Genomic DNA, 14,505 nt, shown 5'->3' on the forward strand with positions numbered 1-14,505 from the left:
TTGATAGTAGCATAGTTGGGATGTACAGTAGCTAGCACATAGGTTTGATAGCATTGTTGGGATGTACAGTAGATAGCACATTGGTTTGATTGTAGCAAAGTTAGGATGGACAGTAGCTAGCACATTGGTTTGATAGTAGCATAGTTGGAATGGACAGTAGCTAGCACATTGGTTTGATAGTAGCATAGTTGGGATGGACAGTAGCTAGCACATTGGTTTGATAGCATCATAGTTGGGATGGACAGTAGCTAGCACATTGGTTTTGATAGTAGCATAGTTGGTATGGACAGTAGCTAGCGCATTGGTTTGATAGTAGCATAGTTGGGATGGACTGTAGCTAGCTCATTGGTTTGATAGTAGCATAGTTGGGATGGACAGTAGCTAGCACATTGGTTTGATAGCATCATAGTTGGGATGGACAGTAGCTAGCACATAGGTGTGATAGCATTGTTGGGATGGACAGTCGATAGCACATTGGTTTGATTGTAGCATAGTTGGGATGGACAGTAGCTAGCACATTGGTTTGATAGTAGCATAGTTGGAATGGACAGTAGCTAGCACATTGGTTTGATAGTAGCATAGTTGGGATGGACAGTAGCTAGCACATTGGTTTGATAGCATCATAGTTGGGATGGACAGAAGCTAGCGCATTGGTTTGATAGTAGCATAGTTGGGATGGACAGTAGCTAGCGCATTGGTTTGATAGTAGCATAGTTGGGATGGACAGTAGCTAGCACATTGGTTTGATAGCATCATAGTTGGGATGGACAGTAGCTAGCACATTGGTTTGATAGTAGCATAGTTGGGATGGACGTAAGCTAGCGCATTGGTTTGATAGTAGCATAGTTGGGATATACAGTAGCTAGCACATAGGTTTGATAGCATTGTTGGGATGGACAGTAGATAGCACATTGGTTTGATTGTAGCATAGTTGGGATGGACAGTAGCTAGCACATTGGTTTGATAGTAGCATAGTTGGGATTGACAGTAGCTAGCACATTGGTTTGATAGCATCATAGTTGGGATGGACAGTAGCTAGCGCATTGGTTTGATAGTAGCATAGTTGGGATGGACAGTAGCTAGCACAATGGTTTGATAGCATCATAGTTGGGATGGACAGTAGCTAGCACATTGGTTTTGATAGTAGCATAGTTGGTATGGACAGTAGCTAGCGCATTGGTTTGATAGTAGCATAGTTGGGATGGACTGTAGCTAGCTCATTGGTTTGATAGTAGCATAGTTGGGATGGACAGTAGCTAGCACATTGGTTTGATAGCATCATAGTTGGGATGGACAGTAGCTAGCACATAGGTGTGATAGCATTGTTGGGATGGACAGTCGATAGCACATTGGTTTGATTGTAGCATAGTTGGGATGGACAGTAGCTAGCACATTGGTTTGATAGTAGCATAGTTGGAATGGACAGTAGCTAGCACATTGGTTTGATAGTAGCATAGTTGGGATGGACAGTAGCTAGCACATTGGTTTGATAGCATCATAGTTGGGATGGACAGAAGCTAGCGCATTGGTTTGATAGTAGCATAGTTGGGATGGACAGTAGCTAGCGCATTGGTTTGATAGTAGCATAGTTGGGATGGACAGTAGCTAGCACATTGGTTTGATAGCATCATAGTTGGGATGGACAGTAGCTAGCACATTGGTTTGATAGTAGCATAGTTGGGATGGACGTAAGCTAGCGCATTGGTTTGATAGTAGCATAGTTGGGATATACAGTAGCTAGCACATAGGTTTGATAGCATTGTTGGGATGGACAGTAGATAGCACATTGGTTTGATTGTAGCATAGTTGGGATGGACAGTAGCTAGCACATTGGTTTGATAGTAGCATAGTTGGGATTGACAGTAGCTAGCACATTGGTTTGATAGCATCATAGTTGGGATGGACAGTAGCTAGCGCATTGGTTTGATAGTAGCATAGTTGGGATGGACAGTAGCTAGCGCATTGGTTTGATAGTTGCATAGTTGGGATGGACTGTAGCTAGCGCATTGGTTTGATAGTAGCATTGTTGGGATGGACAGCAGATAGCACATTGGTTTGATTGTAGCATAGTTGGGATGGACAGTAGCTAGCACATTGGTTTGATAGTAGCATAGTTGGGATGGACAGTAGCTAGCACATTGGTTTGATAGTAGCATAGTTGGGATGTACAGTAGCTAGCACATAGGTTTGATAGCATTGTTGGGATGGACAGTAGATAGCACATTGGTTTGATTGTAGCATAGTTGGGATGGACAGTAGCTAGCACATTGGTTTGATAGTAGCATAGTTGGAATGGACAGTAGCTAGCACATTGGTTTGATAGTAGCATAGTTGGGATGGACAGTAGCTATAACATTGGTTTGATAGCATAGTTGGGATGGACAGTAGCTAGCACATTGGTTTGATAGCATCATAGTTGGGATGGACAGTAGCTAGCGCATTGGTTTGATAGTAGCATAGTTGGGATGGACAGTAGCTAGCACATTGGTTTGATAGTAGCATAGTTGGGATGGACAGTAGCTAGCACATTGGTTTGATAGTAGCATAGTTGGAATGGACAGTAGCTAGCACATTGGTTTGATAGTAGCATAGTTGGGATGGACAGTAGCTATTACATTGGTTTGATAGCATAGTTGGGATGGACAGTAGCTAGCACATTGGTTTGATAGCATCATAGTTGGGATGGACAGTAGCTAGCGCATTGGTTTGATAGTAGCATAGTTGGGATGGACAGTAGCTAGCACAATGGTTTGATAGTAGCATAGTTGGGATGGACAGTAGCTAGCACATTGGTTTGATAGTAGCATAGTTGGGATGGACAGTAGCTAGCACATTGGTTTGATAGTAGCATAGTTGGGATGGACAGTAGCTAGCACATTGGTTTGATAGTAGCATAGTTGGGATGGACAGTAGCTAGCACATTGGTTTGATAGTAGCATAGTTGGGATGGACAGTAGCTAGCACATTGGTTTGATAGTAGCATAGTTGGGATGGACAGTAGCTAGCACATTGTTTTGATCGTAGCATTGTTGGGATTTAGCTAGCACAGGTTTGATAGTTGCATAGTTGGGATGGACAGTAGCTAGCGCATTGGTTTGATAGTAGCATTGTTGGGATGGACAGTAGCTAGCACATTGGTTTGATAGCATCATAGTTGGGATGGACAGTAGCTAGCGCATTGGTTTGATAGTAGCATAGTTGGGATGGACAGTAGCTAGCGCATTGGTTTGATAGTAGCATAGTTGGGATGGACTGTAGCTAGCGCATTGGTTTGATAGTAGCATTGTTGGGATGGACAGAATTTAGCACATTGGTTTGATTGTAGCATAGTTGGGATGGACAGTAGCTAGCACATTGGTTTGATAGCAGCATAGTTGGGATGGACAGTAGCTAGCACATTGGTTTTGATAGTAGCATAGTTGGTATGGACAGTAGCTAGCGCATTGGTTTGATAGTAGCATAGTTGGGATGGACTGTAGCTAGCTCATTGGTTTGATAGTAGCATAGTTGGGATGGACAGTAGCTAGCACATTGGTTTGATAGCATCATAGTTGGGATGGACAGTAGCTAGCACATAGGTGTGATAGCATTGTTGGGATGGACAGTAGATAGCACATTGGTTTGATTGTAGCATAGTTGGGATGGACAGTAGCTAGCACATTGGTTTGATAGTAGCATAGTTGGAATGGACAGTAGCTAGCACATTGGTTTGATAGTAGCATAGTTGGGATGGACAGTAGCTAGCACATTGGTTTGATAGCATCATAGTTGGGATGGACAGAAGCTAGCGCATTGGTTTGATAGTAGCATAGTTGGGATGGACAGTAGCTAGCGCATTGGTTTGATAGTAGCATAGTTGGGATGGACAGTAGCTAGCACATTGGTTTGATAGCATCATAGTTGGGATGGACAGTAGCTAGCACATTGGTTTGATAGTAGCATAGTTGGGATGGACGTAAGCTAGCGCATTGGTTTGATAGTAGCATAGTTGGGATATACAGTAGCTAGCACATAGGTTTGATAGCATTGTTGGGATGGACAGTAGATAGCACATTGGTTTGATTGTAGCATAGTTGGGATGGACAGTAGCTAGCACATTGGTTTGATAGTAGCATAGTTGGGATTGACAGTAGCTAGCACATTGGTTTGATAGCATCATAGTTGGGATGGACAGTAGCTAGCGCATTGGTTTGATAGTTGCATAGTTGGGATGGACTGTAGCTAGCGCATTGGTTTGATAGTAGCATTGTTGGGATGGACAGCAGATAGCACATTGGTTTGATTGTAGCATAGTTGGGATGGACAGTAGCTAGCACATTGGTTTGATAGTAGCATAGTTGGGATGGACAGTAGCTAGCACATAGGTTTGATAGCATTGTTGGGATGGACAGTAGATAGCACATTGGTTTGATTGTAGCATAGTTGGGATGGACAGTAGCTAGCACATTGGTTTGATAGTAGCATAGTTGGAATGGACAGTAGCTAGCACATTGGTTTGATAGTAGCATAGTTGGGATGGACTGTAGCTAGCGCATTGGTTTGATAGTAGCATTGTTGGGATGGACAGAATTTAGCACATTGGTTTGATTGTAGCATAGTTGGGATGGACAGTAGCTAGCACATTGGTTTGATAGCAGCATAGTTGGGATGGACAGTAGCTAGCACATTGGTTTTGATAGTAGCATAGTTGGTATGGACAGTAGCTAGCGCATTGGTTTGATAGTATTGTTGGGATGGACAGTAGATAGCACATTGGTTTGATTGTAGCATAGTTGGGATGGACAGTAGCTAGCACATTGGTTTGATAGTAGCATAGTTGGGATGGACAGTAGCTAGCGCATTGGTTTGATAGTAGCATAGTTGGGATGGACTGTAGCTAGCGCATTGGTTTGATAGTAGCATTGTTGGGATGGACAGAATTTAGCACATTGGTTTGATTGTAGCATAGTTGGGATGGACAGTAGCTAGCACATTGGTTTGATAGCAGCATAGTTGGGATGGACAGTAGCTAGCACATTGGTTTTGATAGTAGCATAGTTGGTATGGACAGTAGCTAGCGCATTGGTTTGATAGTAGCATAGTTGGGATGGACTGTAGCTAGCTCATTGGTTTGATAGTAGCATAGTTGGGATGGACAGTAGCTAGCACATTGGTTTGATAGCATCATAGTTGGGATGGACAGTAGCTAGCACATAGGTGTGATAGCATTGTTGGGATGGACAGTAGATAGCACATTGGTTTGATTGTAGCATAGTTGGGATGGACAGTAGCTAGCACATTGGTTTGATAGTAGCATAGTTGGAATGGACAGTAGCTAGCACATTGGTTTGATAGTAGCATAGTTGGGATGGACAGTAGCTAGCACATTGGTTTGATAGCATCATAGTTGGGATGGACAGAAGCTAGCGCATTGGTTTGATAGTAGCATAGTTGGGATGGACAGTAGCTAGCGCATTGGTTTGATAGTAGCATAGTTGGGATGGACAGTAGCTAGCACATTGGTTTGATAGCATCATAGTTGGGATGGACAGTAGCTAGCACATTGGTTTGATAGTAGCATAGTTGGGATGGACGTAAGCTAGCGCATTGGTTTGATAGTAGCATAGTTGGGATATACAGTAGCTAGCACATAGGTTTGATAGCATTGTTGGGATGGACAGTAGATAGCACATTGGTTTGATTGTAGCATAGTTGGGATGGACAGTAGCTAGCACATTGGTTTGATAGTAGCATAGTTGGGATTGACAGTAGCTAGCACATTGGTTTGATAGCATCATAGTTGGGATGGACAGTAGCTAGCGCATTGGTTTGATAGTAGCATAGTTGGGATGGACAGTAGCTAGCGCATTGGTTTGATAGTTGCATAGTTGGGATGGACTGTAGCTAGCGCATTGGTTTGATAGTAGCATTGTTGGGATGGACAGCAGATAGCACATTGGTTTGATTGTAGCATAGTTGGGATGGACAGTAGCTAGCACATTGGTTTGATAGTAGCATAGTTGGGATGGACAGTAGCTAGCACATTGGTTTGATAGTAGCATAGTTGGGATGTACAGTAGCTAGCACATAGGTTTGATAGCATTGTTGGGATGGACAGTAGATAGCACATTGGTTTGATTGTAGCATAGTTGGGATGGACAGTAGCTAGCACATTGGTTTGATAGTAGCATAGTTGGAATGGACAGTAGCTAGCACATTGGTTTGATAGTAGCATAGTTGGGATGGACAGTAGCTATAACATTGGTTTGATAGCATAGTTGGGATGGACAGTAGCTAGCACATTGGTTTGATAGCATCATAGTTGGGATGGACAGTAGCTAGCGCATTGGTTTGATAGTAGCATAGTTGGGATGGACAGTAGCTAGCACATTGGTTTGATAGTAGCATAGTTGGGATGGACAGTAGCTAGCACATTGGTTTGATAGTAGCATAGTTGGAATGGACAGTAGCTAGCACATTGGTTTGATAGTAGCATAGTTGGGATGGACAGTAGCTATTACATTGGTTTGATAGCATAGTTGGGATGGACAGTAGCTAGCACATTGGTTTGATAGCATCATAGTTGGGATGGACAGTAGCTAGCGCATTGGTTTGATAGTAGCATAGTTGGGATGGACAGTAGCTAGCACAATGGTTTGATAGTAGCATAGTTGGGATGGACAGTAGCTAGCACATTGGTTTGATAGTAGCATAGTTGGGATGGACAGTAGCTAGCACATTGGTTTGATAGTAGCATAGTTGGGATGGACAGTAGCTAGCACATTGGTTTGATAGTAGCATAGTTGGGATGGACAGTAGCTAGCACATTGGTTTGATAGTAGCATAGTTGGGATGGACAGTAGCTAGCACATTGGTTTGATAGTAGCATAGTTGGGATGGACAGTAGCTAGCACATTGTTTTGATCGTAGCATTGTTGGGATTTAGCTAGCACAGGTTTGATAGTTGCATAGTTGGGATGGACAGTAGCTAGCGCATTGGTTTGATAGTAGCATTGTTGGGATGGACAGTAGCTAGCACATTGGTTTGATAGCATCATAGTTGGGATGGACAGTAGCTAGCGCATTGGTTTGATAGTAGCATAGTTGGGATGGACAGTAGCTAGCGCATTGGTTTGATAGTAGCATAGTTGGGATGGACTGTAGCTAGCGCATTGGTTTGATAGTAGCATTGTTGGGATGGACAGAATTTAGCACATTGGTTTGATTGTAGCATAGTTGGGATGGACAGTAGCTAGCACATTGGTTTGATAGCAGCATAGTTGGGATGGACAGTAGCTAGCACATTGGTTTGATAGTAGCATAGTTGGGATGGACAGTAGCTAGCACATTGGTTTGATAGTAGCATAGTTGGGATGGACAGTAGCTAGCACATTGGTTTGATAGTAGCATAGTTGGGATGGACAGTAGCTAGCACATTGGTTTGATAGTAGCATAGTTGGGATGTACAGTAGCTAGCACATAGGTTTGATAGCATTGTTGGGATGTACAGTAGATAGCACATTGGTTTGATAGTAGCATAGTTGGTATGGACAGTAGCTAGCACATTGGTTTGATTGTAGCATAGTTGGAATGGACAGTAGCTAGCACATTGGTTTGATAGTAGCATAGTTGGGATGGACAGTAGCTAGCACATTGGTTTGATAGCATCATAGTTGGGATGGACAGTAGCTAGCACATTGGTTTGATAGTAGCATAGTTGGTATGGACAGTAGCTAGCGCATTGGTTTGATAGTAGCATAGTTGGGATGGACTGTAGCTAGCTCATTGGTTTGATAGTAGCATAGTTGGGATGGACAGTAGCTAGCACATTGGTTTGATAGCATCATAGTTGGGATGGACAGTAGCTAGCACATAGGTTTGATAGCATTGTTGGGATGGACAGTAGATAGCACATTGGTTTGATAGTAGCATAGTTGGTATGGACAGTAGCTAGCGCATTGGTTTGATAGTAGCATAGTTGGGATGGACTGTAGCTAGCTCATTGGTTTGATAGTAGCATAGTTGGGATGGACAGTAGCTAGCACATTGGTTTGATAGCATCATAGTTGGGATGGACAGTAGCTAGCACATAGGTTTGATAGCATTGTTGGGATGGACAGTAGATAGCACATTGGTTTGATTGTAGCATAGTTGGGATGGACAGTAGCTAGCACATTGGTTTGATAGTAGCATAGTTGGAATGGACAGTAGCTAGCACATTGGTTTGATAGTAGCATAGTTGGGATGGACAGTAGCTAGCACATTGGTTTGAAAGCATCATAGTTGGGATGGACAGTAGCTAGCGCATTGGTTTGATAGTAGCATAGTTGGGATGGACAGTAGCTAGCGCATTGGTTTGATAGTAGCATAGTTGGGATGGACAGTAGCTAGCACATTGGTTTGATAGCATCATAGTTGGGATGGACAGTAGCTAGCACATTGGTTTGATAGTAGCATAGTTGGGATGGACGTAAGCTAGCGCATTGGTTTGATAGTAGCATAGTTGGGATATACAGTAGCTAGCACATAGGTTTGATAGCATTGTTGGGATGGACAGTAGATAGCACATTGGTTTGATTGTAGCATAGTTGGAATGGACAGTAGCTAGCACATTGGTTTGATAGTAGCATAGTTGGGATGGACAGTAGCTAGCACATTGGTTTGAAAGCATCATAGTTGGGATGGACAGTAGCTAGCGCATTGGTTTGATAGTAGCATAGTTGGGATGGACAGTAGCTAGCACATTGGTTTGATAGTAGCATAGTTGGGATGGACAGTAGCTAGCACATTGGTTTGATAGTAGCATAGTTGGGATGGACAGTAGCTAGCACATTGGTTTGATAGTAGCATAGTTGGGATGGACAGTAGCTAGCACATTGGTTTGATAGTAGCATAGTTGGGATGGACAGTAGCTAGCACATTGGTTTGATAGTAGCATAGTTGGGATGGACAGTAGCTAGCACATTGGTTTGATAGTAGCATAGTTGGGATGGACAGTAGCTAGCACATTGTTTTGATCGTAGCATTGTTGGGATTTAGCTAGCACAGGTTTGATAGTTGCATAGTTGGGATGGACAGTAGCTAGCGCATTGGTTTGATAGTAGCATTGTTGGGATGGACAGTAGCTAGCACATTGGTTTGATAGCATCATAGTTGGGATGGACAGTAGCTAGCGCATTGGTTTGATAGTGGCATAGTTGGGATGGACAGTAGCTAGCGCATTGGTTTGATAGTAGCATAGTTGGGATGGACTGTAGCTAGCGCATTGGTTTGATAGTAGCATTGTTGGGATGGACAGAATTTAGCACATTGGTTTGATTGTAGCATAGTTGGGATGGACAGTAGCTAGCACATTGGTTTGATAGCAGCATAGTTGGGATGGACAGTAGCTAGCACATTGGTTTGATAGTAGCATAGTTGGGATGGACAGTAGCTAGCACATTGGTTTGATAGTAGCATAGTTGGGATGGACAGTAGCTAGCACATTGGTTTGATAGTAGCATAGTTGGGATGGACAGTAGCTAGCACATTGGTTTGATAGTAGCATAGTTGGGATGTACAGTAGCTAGCACATAGGTTTGATAGCATTGTTGGGATGTACAGTAGATAGCACATTGGTTTGATTGTAGCATAGTTAGGATGGACAGTAGCTAGCACATTGGTTTGATAGTAGCATAGTTGGAATGGACAGTAGCTAGCACATTGGTTTGATAGTAGCATAGTTGGGATGGACAGTAGCTAGCACATTGGTTTGATAGCATCATAGTTGGGATGGACAGTAGCTAGCACATTGGTTTGATAGTAGCATAGTTGGTATGGACAGTAGCTAGCGCATTGGTTTGATAGTAGCATAGTTGGGATGGACTGTAGCTAGCTCATTGGTTTGATAGTAGCATAGTTGGGATGGACAGTAGCTAGCACATTGGTTTGATAGCATCATAGTTGGGATGGACAGTAGCTAGCACATAGGTTTGATAGCATTGTTGGGATGGACAGTAGATAGCACATTGGTTTGATAGTAGCATAGTTGGGATGGACAGTAGCTAGCACATTGGTTTGATAGTAGCATAGTTGGGATGGACAGTAGCTAGCACATTGGTTTGATAGTAGAATAGTTGGGATGGACAGTAGTTAGCACATTGGTTTGATAGTAGCATAGTTGGGATGGACAGTAGCTAGCACATTGGTTTGAAAGCATCATAGTTGGGATGGACAGTAGCTAGCGCATTGGTTTGATAGTAGCATAGTTGGGATGGACAGTAGCTAGCACATTGGTTTGATAGTAGCATAGTTGGGATGGACAGTAGCTAGCACATTGGTTTGATAGTAGCATAGTTGGGATGGACAGTAGCTAGCACATTGGTTTGATAGTAGCATAGTTGGGATGGACAGTAGCTAGCACATTGGTTTGATAGTAGCATAGTTGGGATGGACAGTAGCTAGCACATTGGTTTGATAGTAGCATAGTTGGGATGGACAGTAGCTAGCACATTGGTTTGATAGTAGCATAGTTGGGATGGACAGTAGCTAGCACATTGTTTTGATCGTAGCATTGTTGGGATTTAGCTAGCACAGGTTTGATAGTTGCATAGTTGGGATGGACAGTAGCTAGCGCATTGGTTTGATAGTAGCATTGTTGGGATGGACAGTAGCTAGCACATTGGTTTGATAGCATCATAGTTGGGATGGACAGTAGCTAGCGCATTGGTTTGATAGTGGCATAGTTGGGATGGACAGTAGCTAGCGCATTGGTTTGATAGTAGCATAGTTGGGATGGACTGTAGCTAGCGCATTGGTTTGATAGTAGCATTGTTGGGATGGACAGAATTTAGCACATTGGTTTGATTGTAGCATAGTTGGGATGGACAGTAGCTAGCACATTGGTTTGATAGCAGCATAGTTGGGATGGACAGTAGCTAGCACATTGGTTTGATAGTAGCATAGTTGGGATGGACAGTAGCTAGCACATTGGTTTGATAGTAGCATAGTTGGGATGGACAGTAGCTAGCACATTGGTTTGATAGTAGCATAGTTGGGATGGACAGTAGCTAGCACATTGGTTTGATAGTAGCATAGTTGGGATGTACAGTAGCTAGCACATAGGTTTGATAGCATTGTTGGGATGTACAGTAGATAGCACATTGGTTTGATTGTAGCATAGTTAGGATGGACAGTAGCTAGCACATTGGTTTGATAGTAGCATAGTTGGAATGGACAGTAGCTAGCACATTGGTTTGATAGTAGCATAGTTGGGATGGACAGTAGCTAGCACATTGGTTTGATAGCATCATAGTTGGGATGGACAGTAGCTAGCACATTGGTTTGATAGTAGCATAGTTGGTATGGACAGTAGCTAGCGCATTGGTTTGATAGTAGCATAGTTGGGATGGACTGTAGCTAGCTCATTGGTTTGATAGTAGCATAGTTGGGATGGACAGTAGCTAGCACATTGGTTTGATAGCATCATAGTTGGGATGGACAGTAGCTAGCACATAGGTTTGATAGCATTGTTGGGATGGACAGTAGATAGCACATTGGTTTGATAGTAGCATAGTTGGGATGGACAGTAGCTAGCACATTGGTTTGATAGTAGCATAGTTGGGATGGACAGTAGCTAGCACATTGGTTTGATAGTAGAATAGTTGGGATGGACAGTAGTTAGCACATTGGTTTGATAGTAGCATAGTTGGGATGGACAGTAGCTAGCACATTGGTTTGATAGTAGCATAGTTGGGATGGACAATAGCTAGCACATTGGTTTGATAGTAGCATAGTTGGGATGGACAGTAGCTAGCACATTGGTTTGATAGTAGCATAGTTGGGATGGACAGTAGCTAGCACATTGGTTTGATAGCATCATAGTTGGGATGGACAGTAGCTAGCGCATTGGTTTGATAGTAGCATAGTTGGGATGGACAGTAGCTAGCGCATTGGTTTGATAGTAGCATAGTTGGGATGTACAGTAGGTAGCACATAGGTTTGATAGCATTGTTGGGATGGACAGTAGATAGCACATTGGTTTGATTGTAGCATAGTTGGGATGGACAGTAGCTAGCACATTGGTTTGATAGTAGCATAGTTGGGATGGACAGTAGCTAGCACATTGGTTTGATAGCATCATAGTTGGGATGGACAGTAGCTAGCGCATTGGTTTGATAGTAGCATAGTTGGGAAGGACAGTAGCTAGCGCATTGGTTTGATAGTAGCATAGTTGGGATGGACTGTAGCTAGCGCATTGGTTTGATAGTAGCATTGTTGGGATGGACAGAATTTAGCACATTGGTTTGATTGTAGCATAGTTGGGATGGACAGTAGCTAGCACATTGGTTTGATAGCAGCATAGTTGGGATGGACAGTAGCTAGCACATTGGTTTGATAGTAGCATAGTTGGGATGGACAGTAGCTAGCACATTGGTTTGATAGTAGCATAGTTGGGATGGACAGTAGCTAGCACATTGGTTTGATAGTAGCATAGTTGGGATGTACAGTAGCTAGCACATAGGTTTGATAGCATTGTTGGGATGTACAGTAGATAGCACATTGGTTTGATTGTAGCATAGTTAGGATGGACAGTAGCTAGCACATTGGTTTGATAGTAGCATAGTTGGAATTGACAGTAGCTAGCACATTGGTTTGATAGTAGCATAGTTGGGATGGACAGTAGCTAGCACATTGGTTTGATAGCATCATAGTTGGGATGGACAGTAGCTAGCACATTGGTTTTGATAGTAGCATAGTTGGTATGGACAGTAGCTAGCGCATTGGTTTGATAGTAGCATAGTTGGGATGGACTGTAGCTAGCTCATTGGTTTGATAGTAGCATAGTTGGGATGGACAGTAGCTAGCACATTGGTTTGATAGCATCATAGTTGGGATGGACAGTAGCTAGCACATAGGTGTGATAGCATTGTTGGGATGTACAGTAGCTAGCACATTGGTTTGATAGTAGCATAGTTGGAATTGACAGTAGCTAGCACATTGGTTTGATAGTAGCATAGTTGGGATGGACAATAGCTAGCACATTGGTTTGATAGTAGCATAGTTGGGATGGACAGTAGCTAGCACATTGGTTTGATAGTAGCATAGTTGGGATGGACAGTAGCTAGCACATTGGTTTGATAGCATCATAGTTGGGATGGACAGTAGCTAGCGCATTGGTTTGATAGTAGCATAGTTGGGATGGACAGTAGCTAGCACAATGGTTTGATAGTAGCATAGTTGGGATGGACAGTAGCTAGCACATTGGTTTGATAGTAGCATAGTTGGGATGGACAGTAGCTAGCACATTGGTTTGATAGTAGCATAGTTGGGATGGACAGTAGCTAGCACATTGGTTTGATAGTAGCATAGTTGGGATGGACAGTAGCTAGCACATTGGTTTGATAGTAGCATAGTTGGGATGGACAGTAGCTAGCACATTGGTTTGATAGTAGCATAGTTGGGATGGACAGTAGCTAGCACATTGTTTTGATCGTAGCATTGTTGGGATTTAGCTAGCACAGGTTTGATAGTTGCATAGTTGGGATGGACAGTAGCTAGCGCATTGGTTTGATAGTAGCATTGTTGGGATGGACAGTAGCTAGCACATTGGTTTGATAGCATCATAGTTGGGATGGACAGTAGCTAGCGCATTGGTTTGATAGTAGCATAGTTGGGATGGACAGTAGCTAGCGCATTGGTTTGATAGTAGCATAGTTGGGATGGACTGTAGCTAGCGCATTGGTTTGATAGTAGCATTGTTGGGATGGACAGAATTTAGCACATTGGTTTGATTGTAGCATAGTTGGGATGGACAGTAGCTAGCACATTGGTTTGATAGCAGCATAGTTGGTATGGACAGTAGCTAGCACATTGGTTTGATAGTAGCATAGTTGGGATGGACAGTAGCTAGCACATTGGTTTGATAGTAGCATAGTTGGGATGGACAGTAGCTAGCACATTGGTTTGATAGTAGCATAGTTGGGATGGACAGTAGCTAGCACATTGGTTTGATAGTAGCATAGTTGGGATGTACAGTAGCTAGCACATAGGTTTGATAGCATTGTTGGGATGTACAGTAGATAGCACATTGGTTTGATAGTAGCATAGTTGGTATGGACAGTAGCTAGCACATTGGTTTGATAGTAGCATAGTTGGAATGGACAGTAGCTAGCACATTGGTTTGATAGTAGCATAGTTGGGATGGACAGTAGCTAGCACATTGGTTTGATAGCATCATAGTTGGGATGGACAGTAGCTAGCACATTGGTTTGATAGTAGCATAGTTGGTATGGACAGTAGCTAGCGCATTGGTTTGATAGTAGCATAGTTGGGATGGACTGTAGCTAGCTCATTGGTTTGATAGTAGCATAGTTGGGATGGACAGTAGCTAGCACATTGGTTTGATAGCATCATAGTTGGGATGGACAGTAGCTAGCACATAGGTTTGATAGCATTGTTGGGATGGACAGTAGATAGCACATTGGTTTGATAGTAGCATAGTTGGTATGGACAGTAGCTAGCGCATTGGTTTGATAGTAGCATAGT

The sequence above is a fragment of the Borostomias antarcticus genome (assembly GCF_949987555.1).
Source record: "Borostomias antarcticus genome assembly, contig: scaffold_70, whole genome shotgun sequence".
Lineage (NCBI taxonomy): Eukaryota > Metazoa > Chordata > Actinopteri > Stomiiformes > Stomiidae > Borostomias > Borostomias antarcticus.